At 46.5% G+C, this 13,386-nt stretch overlaps 1 protein-coding gene across 9 annotated transcripts in view; it reads left to right on the top strand.

Moving 5' to 3' along the window:
• LRRC3B (leucine rich repeat containing 3B) overlaps positions 1 to 13,386 on the top strand; it is a 300,630-nt gene that overhangs the window by 233,066 nt on the left and 54,178 nt on the right. For 3 of the 9 annotated variants that reach the window (XM_073333444.1, XM_073333441.1, XM_073333440.1), the window contains exon 1: positions 12,038 to 12,532. The exons of 4 other annotated variants lie outside the window; for them this stretch is intronic. The gene's annotated coding sequence lies outside the window, so the exon portion shown is untranslated. Of the gene's footprint in view, positions 1 to 12,037; positions 12,533 to 12,756; positions 12,879 to 13,018; positions 13,376 to 13,386 lie in introns of those variants that run through there. 2 more of the 9 variants (XM_073333449.1, XM_073333445.1) reach the window with 2 other exon arrangements.

Here is a 13,386-nt window from a genome sequence, read left to right as displayed (position 1 = left end):
AGCATAGGAAGAGGCACCACGCAGCCCTGCCTGCTGGCAGGTCTGTGGGAGTGCAGGCAGGGAAGGTGTACATTACCGCACTTCCTTCCCTGGCTGTAGCCCCACAAACCTGCCCTGCCGCTTATTGGCAATTGCAACATTTTGCTGGCAACCAAGGGATTGCTAATAAGCCATATCTACTGTATTTTTCTGGTCCTCAACTTTCTTCTTTTCTTTTAGTTCATGGTCAGTTCTCATGGATCACAGTGAATGCAGCAAAAGCATCAGTATTCCAGCCTCAGAAATCTGGCCTCAATCAGCCTCTCCTATGGAAATACACAGGAGAGGGACTCCCTCACCAAGAATCCTCTCATTGGGTTTTTCTTAGGTTATTCCATTCAGGCAGCCACACTTGTCCCCATCCACAAAAGGGGCCGCAGTTCTGCTCCCAAATGTCATGGATAACGAGGGTTTACAGGAGATGAGGGCCCACCTCATGGAGTTTGAGACTCTGTCTCTGCACCAATTTTCAGGGGCCCCGTGGCTCTACCTGGCTCCCTGATAGTGTGGCTTCATTGGAATTGCACTGCTAGAGTTTAATACAACAGGTTTTGCCCCTGGGACACCCCTTTGAGGACGTTTCCCCAGCCTGGAGGGTGCTGCAGAAGAATGAATGCAATTCCAAATTGATACTTTTCTGCAGGGCTTGGGAGGAGTGAGGAAAAAATGTATGTTTCCTCCCAGCAACAACCCTGGTTGCCCAAGGGTGGAGAACAAGACTGCCATGGTGATGATTGACAGCCTCTTGTATGTGGAAAGGAGGCAATTTGCATAGATGGGACTCCCAGTAAGGGTCATACTGGTCAGCTGATATGTCCCTGTAGCGGGGCGAGCACCTAGCTCTGGTTAGGAAGGGGTTAAAAGCAGCCAGGGGAGGCTGGTTGGGTAAACAGTCCTAGGTGTGGCCACACCCAATTAGAGTCCAGCTGACCCTGATAAAAGGGCAGGCTCAGGGAGCGAGAGAAGACTCTTGCTCCAGTTGAAAAGCAGAAAGGACTAGGTTGTCTGGGAAAGCAAGTAGGGTACCTGAGGCAGAGCAGGGCTGGGGAAAGACTGAGGAGCTCTGGCCTCGTGAGTCCCCAGGCTGAGGCCTTGCTCAAGGCCGGGGAGGTACTAGGGCTGCAGGGAGGCAGCTGGGGCTGGAAAGGCAGCAGGTCTAAACCCCCTTGCCAATGATGAGTGGCCACTTCAGACTGCAGTTTTCCCCTGAGGGAAGGGGCTCGATGAGGACTGGCAGTGGGCCACTGAGGTGAGGTGGGCTTAGGGGATTGGGGTTCCCTGGGGAGGGGAGACCCAGAGTGTGGGGGCACTGCTGTGGGAAAGCACCCTAAGGTAAGAGGCACCGGAGTCTAGGAGGGACGCGGCACCTGAAGTGCTATAAGTGGTGAAGATCAGGAGGAAGCAGGCACCAGTAGAAAGACACCAGCCAGCAGGAGGCGCTCCGAGGCTGGATCTGCACTAATTCCCGGATGACCAGCAGGAGGCACTGTGGCAGTGAGTGCCTGCTGTGCTACAGTCCTATAGTAATTACCACGCCAGAACAGATATTCATCTAGTCCAGTATCCTGCCTTCTCAGGTGGGAACTAATCCCTGGTGATTCAGAGGAAGGTGGAAGTGCCCCATAATTCACCACACTCTGGTGAGGGAAGTTCCTTTCTAAGCCCAGCTAACAGTGATCATCTTATAATAGTAATAATATAATAGTACTCTTTGACAATAGGTCTCAAGGTACTTCATGCAGAGGGGCAAGTAGTATCCTTTCCCACATTTTATATGTGTGGAAACTGAGAGGCTGAACATGAGGATTGAGTCTTTGTAATTTTTGCCCTTCTAGCATCTGTTGGTACCCTCTCATTACTAAAACATCAATCCTGCGAAGATTTATGCATGCAGTTAACTCTATGAATTCTAAGTTGTTCTATTGAAGTCAATGGCAATATTCCCAGGCCCATGTGCTCAAAGCATATTTAGGTACCTAACATGGGCAGTAGGCGCCTAAATACCTTTGAGGATCTGGGCCTCGGTGTATGGTTTAGAAAACTTGACCTATGAAGTAAGTTTTAAAAACAAAAACAAAAACCTGGGTATGTTTAGTCGTGAGAAAAGAAAACTTGGGGGGTGGGGACCTGAAAACAGTTTTCAAATATGTTAAGGGCTGTTAGAAAAAGGATGGTGATCAAGTGTTCTTCATGCTCAGTGAAGGTAGGAGAAAAAGCAGTGCATGTAACCTGCAACAAGGGAGCTCTAGGTTAGACATTAGGGAAAATCTCTAACTATAAGGATAGTTAAGCACTGGAATAGGCTTCCAATAGATGTTGCGGAATCCCTGTTTTAAGAACAGGTTAGACAAGCTAGCATCTCCTAAGGATAGTTTAGGTATACTTGGTCCTGCCTCACCCCGGGACAGTGGATTAGATGACTTTCCCAAGTCCCTTCCAGCCTTTCTATGATTCTATAAAATTAAGCACACAAGTCTTTTCAGGATCAGGCCCTTGAGTTGTAAGCTCTTGCAGGTCAGGGACATCTCTCCCTGTGTGTAATGTGCTATGTAAAGGTTTAGTAAATAACAATTATGTAATGTGGTTGTCTAATTGTTCTCTGAGTAATATTAAACTTTGGGGGGAAAAAATGTTATAGCACCAACTTGATTGATGTGGGAAGACAGACAAAAACAGACCAGGGGTACCATATGAGTTCTGCCTGCTCAATCGTAGGTTTTGCTAGTCCTCTTGATATTATACACAAAGTGAGAAATCTTCAGTTTCCCCTAAACAATGTCTCAGATGTACAGGTCTAGAATCAATAGCTGTTTGTTATTAACTGGTTTGAGCCATCACTTTTTTAAAGCCTTTTTTTCCCCCTCTTTCAGAAACATACTAAATCTATCAATTTCTCATTTATCACCCAGATGCCCTGCACGATAATTCTGGGACACAGTTGGTTGCTTCCTACAGCTGACATCATAAGCAATGGCTCTTTAAACAAATATTTTGTGAGCTGGGTGACAACAGGTAGCATTACGCAAAATAGAATTCGCATGGAAAAGGACTGCAGATGCAAGATGAACTGTATTTGCAAAGTTATTCATATAGTCACTCAAGCTGCAGAAGGCAGTTCAGGTCTACTCGATGTACAATACAGAAAGCATCCTGATTATGGCACTGATTCAGGAACACATTTGAGCATATGCTAACTTTAAGTATGACTTTAGTGGGACTTAAACATATGCTTAAGTGCTTTTCTTAATAAGGATTCTTTCTTGAATTGGGGTCTATATTCTGGTACTTCCTAGAGATCCACTGAAGTGAGGTATAGTATTGTTGATATATAAATAGCAATAACTCTGTGTGGTTATTGCCTGAAGAAGCAGGTGGAATATAGCATTCCAGGTACCTCCATTTCAGGGTCTGAAATTCTGACTGCCCTAAAAATAATCCTCTTATAAGACCATGGTGACCCTACACTGGTTTACCAGGAAAAGTGACTGGATTTGTCTTTTCTGCCAGCCTAGTTCCATGAACTATATCTGGTACACAATTTAACTTCATGAATAGTGCAGCTCCTTTCAGATGGGATTTATTAATGTTATAGCAGGACAGTGCATTCTCTGTATCATCCAAGGAACTTTATAATGGATTCTTTATTAAAAATACATGGCATTTCCTGGGTCATTCAAAGTGATCACATAGTTGTTGGCTAAGGTAGATTTTTAGAGTTTGCATTAGAGAGGCCTAAATCCTGCCCCTGTGGTGGTTATTGAAAACCCAGCTGCCATTGTCATTGGGAAAATCCTCCTGCCATAAATATAAAGGGAAGGGTAACGCTTTTAAATCCCTCCTGGCCAGAGGAAAAACCCTTTCACCTGTAAAGGGTTAAGAAGATGAGATAACCTTGCTGGCACCTGACCAAAATGACCAATGAGGAGACGAGATACTTTCAAAGCTGCGGGGGGGGGGGGGACAAAGGGTCCTCTGTCTGTGTGATGCTTTTGCCGGGACCAGAGCAGGAATGCAGGTCAGAACTCCTGTAAAGGGTTAATAAGCAATCTAGTTAGATATGCGTTAGATTCTGTTTTGTTTAAATGGCTGATAAAATAAGTTGTGCTGAATGGGATGTATATTCCTGTGTTTGTGTCTTTTTGTAACTTAAGGTTTTGCCTAGAGGGATTCTCTATGTTTTGAATCTGATTACCCTGTAAGGTATTTATCATCCTGATTTTACAGAGGTGATTATTTTACTTTTTCTTTAATTAAAATTCTTCTTTTAGGAACCTGATTGCTTTTTCATTGCCCTTAAGATCCAAGGGTTTGGGTCTGTGTTCACCTATGCAAATTGGTGGCGATTTTTATCAAGCCTTCTCCAGGAAAGGGGGTGTAGTGCTTGGGGGGGGGGGGATATTTTTGGGGGGAGATGTTTCCAAGTGAGCACTTCCCCTGTTCTTTGTGTAACACTTTGGTGGCAGCTTTTTGCCTAAGCTGGTAAGAATAAGCTTAGGGGGTCTTTCATGCAGGTCCCCACATCTGTACCCTAGAGTTCAGAGTGGGGAAGGAACCTTGACACCTCCGTATACCTCTGTTTTGTCTTTGGGTTTAAAACAACCTAGATCTACTGAATACCATCATGTGAAAGAATATATAAATTGAAGGGAACAGACAGTTGAGGTAATAAGTACCTAACAATGGCATGGGTCATGCTGATGGCTGACAAGGCAGCAAAATGAAGTGGGTTCACTTTTTTAAAATAAACCTGTATTGAAAATAAGCTAACATAATGTCCTCACCTCAGATTGAGTGAAGGCTGATTTATGCCTGACTTCTACCCTCTGAAAGCAAGATACTGAATGAGTTTTGTGGTGTTGAGCTTGATCAAATTGTACATACCCTGCACTTTGATTTCCAAGAAGAAAACCTTTTTTCAGGCTTACATACTATTTGTGTTTGTTTCATATATTTGCTTATTTATGGTGTCTTAATGTGTTAAATGACCAATACAATTCTGCAATGTTTACACATATCTATTATTCAGAAGTAACGAGTCATGTAGATCAGTGGTTATCAAACTTTTTTTTCTGGCGACCCAGTTGAAGAAAATTGTTGGTGCCTGTGACCCAATGGAGCTGGGAAAGAGGGGTTTGGGGTGTGGGAGAGGCTCAAGGCTGAGGCAGACTGCTGTGGTGTGGGGTGAGAGCTGCAGGGTGGGGCCAGGAATGAGGGATTTAGGATGTGGGAGGGCTGGAAGTGCGGGCTCTGGGTGGGGTCAGGATGAAGGGTTTGGGGTGGGGACTCAGGGCTGGGGCAGGAGCTTACCTTGGGCAGCTCCCAGCCAGCAGTGCAGCGGAGGTGCTAAGGCAGGCTTCCTGCCTGTCCTGGCACCACAGACCATGCTGTGCTCCGGAAGCAGCCAGCAGCAGGTCCAGTTCCTAGGCAGAAGTACGCAAGCAGCTCCATGTGGCTATCACCCGCAGACACTGGCCCCCTGCAGCTCCCATTGTCCGGGAACCAGCCAATGGGAGTGTGGAGCCGGTGCTTGGGGTGGGGGCAGTGTGTGGAGCCCCGTAGCCTCCCTGCCTAAGAGCCAGAGCTGCTGCTGGCCACTTCTGGGGTGCAGTGTGGTGTCAGAACAGGTAGGGACCAACCTCCCTTAGCCGGGTAGCACTGCCAACGGGAATTTTAACCACCTGGTCAGCAGTGCTGACCAGAGCCCTCGCGATTCAGTGCCTTATGTTCTTCAACCTATTACTGGGTCATGACCCACAGTTTGAAAACCACAGATGTAGATGACCCACTGTATTTGTAGCTGTTTGCATCAGTTCACAAATCAGAACTGTTTTTTCCCTTCTCTAATCCTGTAGATAAGCTTTCAGAAATAGCATTCACTAACTGTATGAATACAGGGACAGAGTTTACTTATTACGTTGTAATGTGCTCTATTTGGGGCTGCCATTTACTTGTAGATTGCAGCCACAGCAAAACACAACAGCCTCTATTCAAATGCCTTCCCCAAAAGGATGTAAGTAATGTCACCAAGAGATGTTGAACTGCTGAGCATGCTCAGCTGTCATTGACTGTAATGAAGACACTCAGCATCTTATAGCAAGCACTTAACATCTCATAGTATTGGGCCCTGAATTCTTCATGGTTTTAACTTTGCTATTTAAAGTTTTAAATAATACAGGACCAATCTGCTGGAGGGACCTCCTTTCACCTTGTGTCCCATCACTAAAGCTGAGTTCAGTGGGAGAGGGTCTATGAACTGAACTGAAATAGACTTTAGAAATGGGAGGTAAGGCAAACCATTCTAGAATATTCTTCCCCTTCAAATAAGCCCAAAGTCATGTGGCCAAACCTTGATGCTTTTTTGTTTCCTTTCTACATTTTGTGTAAGAAGTTTCATTATTTGAGTGTCCCTGTGGTTTTGTTTCTCCCTTTTTGGTAGATCTGTAGGTTATTTGGGCTTGTGACTCATTTTGTCTATGACTGCCTGATGGTACTCCCAGTGGCATTTGAAAATTAGGCACCGTTATTATCCTTTACACAAGCTTCACAGTTTTATGCCTCGTGAAGATATAGAGCCCTCATCACATAAGTGGAAGAATCCCTGAAAAGCAGCTCAAAACACTCATTTCAAGTAATTTTAAAGCACGTAGCTGAAAAAGATACTTCACTGATGAAGTCGGCTGTAGCCCACGAAATCTTATGCTCAGATAAATTTGTTAGTCTCTAAGGTGCCACAAGTACTCCTGTTCTTTTCACTGATCTAAGTTTTTCTTAAATCTGAGATAGGTGGCGTCTAAGAAATAGCACTTATTTACAGTATCTTTGTTTTTCCATGAGAGTTAACTAATTATAGAAAATCTCAGGATTTTTTCATACTTAAAACAGAAATACTATTCCATAATGTTATGGACCCTGCAAACAAATGTGCTGATTTTTCTGGGTTTTAGGTGAAATCCTCATTGTACAGATAAGGGGTATTTGGGAAAACAGCAAAATCTTTCAAAATGGAAGAGCTTATCAAATGTGCTCATTAGAGAGCAAAAATTGAAGCAAATGATACATTGGAAAGAAACATTATTTAGGGCCCCATCCTATAACCCCTTATATGAGTAGCCCAGTCCTTAGTAAGTCAGAGTTGAATCCACCCATGTTCAAAAGCCCAGCACAAGGTGTAAGTGAGACTTAAGTGGTGTTGATGATTTGTGCTGACTTCTGCAAGGGTGGATTTTGTTCAAAATTAATCTTACTGGGGCAGAAACTCAGTTGGTGTTAATTATCGTAGCTCCATTAGGACTTACACCATCTGAGGACTGGCCCCTGCTAACATCAATAGGATAAATCTCACTCACTTGAGTACAGCTGGTTAGGAAATGGACAATATTACAAGGGAATTTTTATTGCTCCTTTATGGGAAAAACTTCAATTGGATGAACATTTTCTGACTATCTCCACATGAGAGGAATGGTTTTGAAAGTTGGTGCCCAATGGTTTGGTCCTGAGAAGTGTGGAGCACTTGTAGCTCCCAGGGAAACGAATGCTCAGATACCATGATTATAGTTGTGAGTTAAGATCCTAGTTAGAGAACAGCTCTCGGGAGCAGACACCCAAGTCATTTTATTTGGGGAAATGGCTACAATGCAGGCACCATAACTACTTGTCATTAAAAGTGTTAGAAGGAGTTTTAGCATTCCAGTATTACAATGTTCTGTGGTACTTGCTCTAATGGCTCTGCATGGAGCAGATGGAGTCTGTTGTTCTTTTAGGCCAGGGCCCTAGGAAATGAAGCAGCACCTGGGGATATTGGGTGGGAGCCATTAAAGAACTTAGCAGTTACAATGCTGAGCGTCATAGCACTTAACTTTTAGGTACCTAGACAATCACAGGTACAACACTGTGATCCACAAAGCCTGGTTAGGCTCCATATACAGTGAATGGGGAAAGATGGGTGCCTTAGAATAGGATCCACAAAAACCAGCATGCTAGCCATGGAGCCACTAAGCTAGCCAATGAGAGATGCTGATGACAGAGGTGTGTTCTAAGCCCCCTCTCATGGAGATAGGTGCATAAGTCCAGGCTGCAGGGAGGCATCTATGTCTGTGTGTGATCCACGAATGGGAACCTGCTACCTGGAGAATTGGCAAAGCTGCTTCTTCCAGGAATGACTTAGGTGCCTGCCTTGCTCTACACAAAATGACTGGAGGAGTAAGAGGAGGTGGTGCCACCGTCCACATTATTAGACCCATGGTTAGACCTCTTGCCTGGGATGTGAGACACCAAAGTTCAATTCCACCCTCTCTGCCAGAATGGTAGAAGGGACTTATTAAAAGGCTAGAAGTTATCTGGGCAGCGTCAGCTCCTCCTTTGGACAGATTTTGACTGGGGCCTGATCAGGTAGGCCTAGCAGCCTACAAATGACTTAGGCAGCTGAATGCCTATCTTCTCCCAGTTGGTGGATCAATCTGGGGCTTAGGTAGGAAACAGGAGTCTGGACATTTAGAGTGAGGCAGCACTGCCTGTGCCCCCGGGCCTAAAAACTTAGGCCCCTAGGGAACTGTTACAATGGAATGTTAGGTGCTGAGTGAGTTTAGGCACCTACAGGGTTAGGTGGAAGCCAAGTGGCAATTTAATAGATTGCAGTGGCACCTGACGCTGGAGTGTAGTGATTTAGGCACCCGACGCTGGAGTGTAGGATCGAACCCTTTTGTGCCCATCTTAGGCAAAATCACTGTGGTGCCCCCTCCTGGAACACTGTGACTTTGTATTGCCACCTGTACAGGATTGGGGCATAAGAGCCCCAATCTTGGCCTTAAGCAGAAGAGGTATTACTACTAAGTACTTGAGAATGTGTTCCTAGAGCCAGTTGGAAGATTCAGTTCATTAGTACATCAGCGAGAATATGAATTTTATGCCATTGTTTGAAGTGAAAGGATTAATCCTCTATTAAAAATGAATATAAATTAATGAATAAAGAGAAGGTCATTTGGCTTCTCTTAGCACAGGAAGAAGCTGTATTATTTGCTGACTTCTGCACACATAGCTATGAATTTTTGGGAGGCTAACAGAAATAGATTGTACTAGATGGCTCCTTAATTGACCCTGTGAAATTTTGGTTAGTATTTATAAATTTTGAAGGACCAATCCAGCAGTCCCATATTCACATGAAAAATCCTTAATCCCATGTAGTCCTGTTGATGTGAAGTATTTACATGAGCAAAGTTTACTCATCGGAGTAAGGGGTTTGCAGGATTGGGTCCTTGAATATTTATAAACAGCAATCAAAATTATTTTATGAGGTAAGTTAAAGAACCATCTGGTATCATCTATTATTTTATCCTCTCTAATTTTCATAGTTGTTTGCAAAAGTCAGCATGTATTACAGCTTCTTCCTGTGCTGAGAGAAGCCAAATGACCTTCTCCTTATCCATTAAACTTGTATTCTTTTTAATAGAGGATTAATCCTTTCACCTCTAACAATGGCATAAAATTAACATACTAGCTGATGAGCTAATGAACTAAATCTCCCAAGAGGCTCAACTTGAGGATCATGTTCTTAAAATTAAGTATTTTCTTCTGCCTAAAGGAACAGCACATTCCATCTACTCCATACAGAGCCAAAGGAGGGATCATGACCTGGGCCATATTTAACTACTAAAAATCCATATGATATTTTTAGCAGCAGCTAGCTCTGGTGCTTACTCTGTAGTAATTTCCCCAAATTACTTTTTTTTTTTTCCTCTAGAGGTGCTGAATGCTCATCAACTTCAACTCAAGTTACAATGCTCAGCTCCTCTCAGGAGCAAGTCCTAGAGTGCAACCCGGAGAAACCTTATATTCATGTAGAGCTAGTCAGAACATTTTCACTGAATTGAAATTTCAAAAGAAGCAGAACTAATTAATTTATTATCGACCATTTTGACTCATGTGAAAAGTCCTTACTCGTGCAAATAAAACCCATTCACATGACTGGATTAATTGTATGAGTGAGTGCTAATCTTGTGTGTCAAATTTTGCAGGATCAGGTGTCATCACTTCATTTTTTTTTCAAAACCATAAAAGTCAATTAGATTGCAGTGGACTGGCAGGATTTCAGTTTTAAAGGGACACTGCCACATTGGTAAGTTATGTTTTTACTATTCAAAGAAACATTATTTCTTTTCAGCCAGCAAAGAGCAGGTATTTGTTTCTTTACAATGAAGGACTTCTGCTTAAGATGTTCAACAGTAAGTAGGCTTAGAAGGATTAGATTTTTATTGGGGGCCTTGTGAAGCTAAATTCCTCAGGCTTTGGTTTCAGCCTTGGGTGGCAGGGCTTGGAACTCCAGGCTTCAGCCCCATGAGGTAGGGTTTTAGCTTTCTGCCCTGGGCGGGCCACAGCAATTCTAATGCTGGCCCTGCTTGGTGGACTGCCTGAAACCTACTCAGGCCCTCCCAGGGGACCCCAGACCCTTGGTTGAGAATCACTGGTCTATGATATGAATACCAGGGATGTGAGTATGAACAGGCATTCCAACTGAATACATACATAATAGGTGTTTTGCACATTTGTCCTGGTGCCCATATCCTGGAGACTGAAAGCGTAACCATAAGTTGGATTTTGGTGCAATTGTCCCAGTATGCAAGCTCTTGGTTGGTTTGTTCTCAATTTTGATTGATATTTCTATACTTTCAAGATTTGTCTTAAAACGAATCCAAAATCAGTGAGCCTCCGTCTAAATGACTGAAAGTTGGCACATCTGACAATCATTTAACATTTAGTCACCTAAACTTTTTTTTGTGTGCAATCAAATGATCACTTTTGGGCACTACCTGCCTAGAACAAAGCTTGAAGAGGTGACTAGAAGGTTGAAAGGATCTATAGCCCTCTGTGAATAGGCCAGGAAATCCATTCCCCAAAGCATTTTAGTTTTAATGATAGCAAAGCACATCAGGTAGACAAAATCTAACAGTTCTAAATAAGAATGCATATTCCAGTATTTTTATACTGGGCAAGTTTTTAAGGATAAATGAAGGCACAGAGTGTGAAGAAGATGTAAGAATGTATTGCTTATTGCTCATGCAAGCTGAAAAGTTACAGCAATGCCCCTCTTATTTATCATTTACTTTTAGTGTACATAAAAGCTGACCCATGGGGAATTCATTAGGCTTACTTTACTCTTATGAAGAGTCCTATGTCCCATAGTTTTTTGACAGAAGGAATTTACAATCTAAAGCCTTTGATCCTGCAAAGCCTTTCTCAGATAACTCAGAGGGACTACTCACATGAGAAAAGCTAACTCATATAAAGATTTTGGCAGTAGTGAGCTCTAAATTGTACAATAACCAGATGAAGGAAGAGAGAAGATCCAGTTTGTATGGTCTAACACCTGGGGTATCTTGTCCTCTAGTCAGCAGGAACATGGGAATTGGCATAGCAATGGTGTATCTACTCCAGCATCCTGCCTCCTAACAGTGGCTTACATACATTTAATGCAATTATATAATTAAACTAGAGGCAAGCAAATGTAGGTATCCAAACCAATAAACTTTTCCATTTACTTTATTTAACATTCTGTGTTTTGTTTGTGTTTTTATTTACTTAAAAACACAAACAAAACAAGCATTTTCCTCAGTCTTTTCTAGGCAGATGCAATAAACCAGCCCCAGACAACAAAATTCCCAACCAGGCTGTGACAAACATGGCAAATATGAGGTTTATATTGCACAGTCCAGAGTAATACTTTGCAGAAATCAGGGAGACATAAAGTGCTTACGGGGGACAGCGAACAAGAGGAAAAAATGCCTAGTGTTTTGGTAAGGTATGCCGTGTGATGGGCCATGGTGCACTTCAAAGCATCTTCAGGAGCCAGGACTGAAAATCATCCCGGGCGGGAATGGGGGATGAATAACACGGCTCGGAGTCACTTGCACCGTTTTTACACGAGTGCCGTTCGTGGAGTTACTCCGCATTTGCACGGCTGGGAGAGGTTAGCGGGGAAACCCTTCCCCTCCCCACGGGGGGGGGGGGGGACACGGAGGAGGTGATTCCCGGCGCTCCTGAGCCGGGGCCGGCTGCGGCGGAGGCTGGCACGGCCCTAGGGACCCGCAGGGGAGGGGGAGCCGCAGGGGGCGCTCCTGGCACCCCGATCCCCTCCGGAGCCTGGCACAGCAAACCCTCGCCCCCCTCCCCAAGCCAGCCGGGCGCTGGCATGTGGCAGGCGGGGACAGGCAGCGCGTACCGCCCGCAGCCCGCCCGCAGCCCGTGAGGAAGGCTCCTCTCCATCGCCGCTGCCGCCTCCCTGCCCGCCGGCTCCGGGCTCTGCAGCAGCGCTCGCTCCCTCGCAGGCGGCGGCGGCGGCTCCCCGCCCTCCAAGATGCCCGAGCGGCGGCTGCCCGCACCGCCACGCTCCTCGGCCGGCTGAGGGAGCCGCGGGGGCAGCCCGCGCTGCGGCCCTTGCAGCCTGGTTCCCCGCCGCTCCTATGGAGCCGCGGCTGGGCAGGCACCGGACGCCTCAGGCGAGGTAAGGCGCCGCCGCCGCCTGTTGCACTGGCCGGCTGCCCGCCGGGGCCCGAGAGTCCTTTGCCCTGCCCCGGGCACGCAGCGCGCGCGGGGGGCCGCTCCCGGCCGGCGCATTGCAACTCCGGGAACTTTTGCAGGCAGGCTCGGCTCGCTGCGCCTGCTGGCCCCGGGGTGCCGCTTCCCCCCTCGCTGCTGCTTTTGGTTTATTTCTTCATTGGCTGTGGCCGGGCCCTGCCCCAACTCCGGGGGAGGCGGAGGCGAACCCGGGGCTGGCTCGATCGGTCCTCACCAGAAGCAGCCAGGCGAGCCCGGGGAGGCTGCACCCTCGGTGCCTGGGCTGCTCCCGAGTGAGCTGGGGAGGATGCTGAGGGCTGCGTCGGGGGCCACAGCAGGGCTCTGTGACTGTCTAGCTCTGTGACTGTCTAAGTGGGGGGGAGGCTGTGGGGGCGCGGAGAGCAACTCCGGGAGTTGGGCTGGAGGGGAAAGGAGCGAAGCCCGCGGCTGTGGGAGTGGGTGGGCGGCAGCCCCCTCCCCCCAGCTCTAGCAGCGGCTGGGGGAGGGGCAGGAGAGCGTGTCCTGGGGGTGTTCAGGGCACATCTCCCCCCCCCCCCCACCACCTGGACTGAAAGGCTCTGGGGCGCGGAGCAGGTGGAGTCAGACACCCGCTGGCCGACTAGTGCAGCCTGCCGCTCTGCCTGGCACCGAACTAGCCAGCCGCGCTTCTCCAGCGGGAACCCCGGCCATCCCTGCCGCAGCCGGGCCGGAGCCCTCCTCAGCGGAGCCTGCTGCTTCCCGGAGCTAGCTGGGGCTGCGGCTGGAAACTCCCCGGAAGGGCCCGACGGCGGTAGGTGGGCT

The sequence above is a fragment of the Lepidochelys kempii genome, chromosome 2, assembly GCF_965140265.1.
Source record: "Lepidochelys kempii isolate rLepKem1 chromosome 2, rLepKem1.hap2, whole genome shotgun sequence".
Classification (NCBI taxonomy): Eukaryota; Metazoa; Chordata; order Testudines; family Cheloniidae; genus Lepidochelys; species Lepidochelys kempii.
The sequence above is the reverse complement of the archived record's forward strand: the minus strand, read 5'-3'. Positions and strand labels throughout refer to the sequence as shown.